The sequence below is a fragment of the Phoenix dactylifera genome, unplaced genomic scaffold (assembly GCF_009389715.1).
Source record: "Phoenix dactylifera cultivar Barhee BC4 unplaced genomic scaffold, palm_55x_up_171113_PBpolish2nd_filt_p 000610F, whole genome shotgun sequence".
NCBI classification, from domain to species: Eukaryota; Viridiplantae; Streptophyta; class Magnoliopsida; order Arecales; family Arecaceae; genus Phoenix; species Phoenix dactylifera.
Genome location: NW_024068006.1, coordinates 246,629 through 250,017, shown reverse-complemented (window position 1 = coordinate 250,017; position 3,389 = coordinate 246,629).

Below are 3,389 nucleotides of genomic sequence, written 5' to 3'. Positions count from 1 at the left end.
TCACTACCATAATATGGGCATCGAATTCATTTACTTTCAAGTTCTATCCCAAATGCAACTAATTCTAATCAATCCTGTTGTGAATCGATCCTGATCTGATCTCAAGTGAACATGCATCAAGGTGATAATTTCAATCTAAGATTTTAGTTAGTCACTTATCTAGTATTAATCTTGCGAGTTTTATGAAATTTTTGATAGTTGATCCAAAGTTATCTATCACACTGATTTCGATCAAGAAGAATGAGATCTTGGATTTATATTACTCAATGGGCTAAGCATCTTTAAATTTGAAAGGCCTAGATCTCTCCAAATTTCGAGGACGAAATTTTCTTAAGGAGGAGAGAATATGAGATACTGGGCTGAACTCGGCAGCCCCAGCCGACTTCAGCCCAACGCCCCTTTTGGAAGGGGCAGAGCAGGGGATCGCAAACGCGATCCCCCTCCGCCTTCCTCCGGGCGCGACGGGAGCGGAGGCGCCGCGGACAATCCGCGGCAACCCCGCGGCCGTTTTGTGGCCGCTCCGCGTCCGCACGAGCGGCCGTTGATCACGGCCGCCGCGAGAATCATGGCGGTCCACCGTTCGAATTGGGGGCCTATTAAAAACCCCCCATTCTTCTTCCTCTGTGATTGCTCCACCACCGACCCCCTCCTCCCTCTTCTCCCTTCTTCTCCGATGACCGCATGCGCCACTCCAATCAAGTTCAGCCACCCCGGGAGCCTAGCTCCTTTGATTCTCTTAGTCCCCAGTTTTTCGATCTAGTTTGGCCCGTTGGGAAACCCCACCGCCGTCGCCGCGGTTAGCTGCCGGATCGAGCCACCTGCGGCCGAGATCCGCCGCCTCCGTCGACCGCCGGTAAGCCCTCTTCCCTTTTTGCTCTTCGATCTAGCCGGAACATGCTTGATTTCCTTTTCTTTGCTTTGGCCCCAAACCGAGATCACTCGATTTTCCCTCGACGCCCCGTCGCCGCAGAAGCTGCCGGCCGCCACTGCAGTCGGCCGGCCGTCGGCCGGGCAACAGCTCCCGGCCGCCTTTGCTGACCCCCCCCAACCGGCCCCTTCTTCTTCCTCTTCCGTTCTCCCATCTCCCCTGTTCATGGGGAGCTCGGTGAAGAAGAAGGCCACTGTGGGCCGTGAGCAGAATGATGGGCCGATGGGCCCTGTTCCATTGCAGGCCCAACTTGGGCCCAGTCCAGTCCGATTGGGCCTAGTTGGGTAGTACCCTTGTGGGCCCAACTTGGGCCCAGTTCAGATCCGAACCTAGAACCTGAAATCTGGAACACGAAACCCGAAATCCGAACCCGAAACCCAATAGTATTATTTTTGATTTTTGCTTAGCTCTGAAATTAACAAAGAAATTAATTAAATTTAAACAGGTGAACTTGATCCGCCTATTTGAAGTAGGAGTTAAGCGAAGAAGAGGTAAGTAACTTAATACTTCAAAGTGCATTTTTCTAAATTATTTAGTAAAATAATTATTAGTGGATTAAATTTTGAAATATGTTTTGTATTTGGTAAAATGGGTCTGGCATGTTAAATTTTATTTGAAAATTATGCTCTGAAATCCATAAATTATGATTGGGCAATTTATGATATCTGTTTATATATATATGCATTCTCAACATGGTTATGATCTGTTCTGTTCTGTTCTGGCCCCGCCAATGGGGATTATACGTTTGACCTGTCGACTTGTAATCTGTGAGAAACCGGTTTCGACACCGTGCCACCGGTGATTAGAATAGTGGTTCCTGGACACCGGCTGCCATCGGTAGGTAAATATAGTGGATTTGGCACTTTTGTGCAACATCGGCTGCCATCGGTGGATAAAAATAGTGGATTTGGCACTTTGTGCAACCCATGCCACTAAGGTACGTGGCCGTAGCCTATTATGTTGAGATTATGATATCAGAGTTTTGTAAAAATGATAATAAGTTTTGAAAATAGCAAAATAATGATATTTATGATTTATTCCCAGTCATTATTTGTATTTTGATCTGATATGCTTTGACCCCACTCTGGCCCCACTCTGGGATATTTTGTTGCTTACTGGGCTAGTGTAGCTCATTATTCTGTTTTCTCCACTTTTCAGATCCAGAGGTTTGATCTCACGGGATTAAGGAGTGCGCTAGATTTTCCGACGATTTCTTCAGTTATTGATCCTTTAGTTAGATTGATTAGAGTATTTGACTTACGTCAGCATATGTTATTTGAAATTTTGTAAGACTGCTTTTGAACAACTTAAATATTTATGTCAGTTTTAAACATCTGTGATTGCTTTGATATGATCTGCTGCCTTGCACGCCTGTGCGGCCCGCTGTGCAGGCGTGCGGCGTCTGCCGCGCCTCAGGCTCGGGGCGTGACATAAGGCCTGTCAAAGGATTTGGATGAAATGGAATGGTCATTAGAGAGGCTCGATTGTTGGGCATGGAGCAGCTGGAAAGACCATCTTTCCTTCAAAACTCATTTAGTTAACCTTAATCATTCCCCCCAAAACAAACTCATGAGAATTGAACCAATTAATGTTGGAACCGGCCCATCCTGATCCAATCAAGATTGGGTTGGTCTTGCTTGGTTCTCAGGTTAGTCTATTTTTTTATTAAAAAAAGAAATCATTAAATACATAATTGATTTTGTCTGAGAAATAAATCAATAATGGAAGCTGGAAGCTGAAATCAGAGGCATCTATTGTTGGAAATTGTATCCTAAATGTCAATCGTTAGTATGTTGATGATTGAATTTTGTAAATGAATTGACAAATTAATAAAGTGTTATTTGGCATTATTCATCATTGTACATCTTCAAATGAACTCTTATATGATGAAGTCCTTAGGATTTATTTTATGATAAACGAGAATTTATCTTCAAGTCCTTAAAACTGTTCGCGATCAAATGATATTCTGTTACCAGGACGACAGTATTATCGAGATTAGGTCGTTGTGTGACATATACGTTGGTTGTCCTCTTAACCAAGGAGTGTGGAGACACTGGTATGCCACACAGGTTGAAGTATAGGAGTACATTTTACTGGAACATGACCAATTCCGGGACGCTCTTCTGTCAAGAGATGTTTCGAATGGATATGGTATAAGTTTGACCCTCTAACCTGAGATCGCAACCTGTGACTAGCAAGCAACTCACTGTACTTTGGTACCGGACTATCTGAAATTCTAATTCAGTGACGGAAGGTCACTGGGTGCAGTCAAGTACTTGCGTAGTCAGTTGTGAGTCGAGATGGAATTGACCCCTCCTGGAAACAGGAGATAATGTCTTGTGATTAATTTAACAAAACCTTAGCCAGGATAATCCCAGTGAGGAGTCACAGGATATCTAGAGTTAATCACATAATGGATGTACTAATTATAGGGTTGACAGTGAGCTCTAAGTCATCCAGG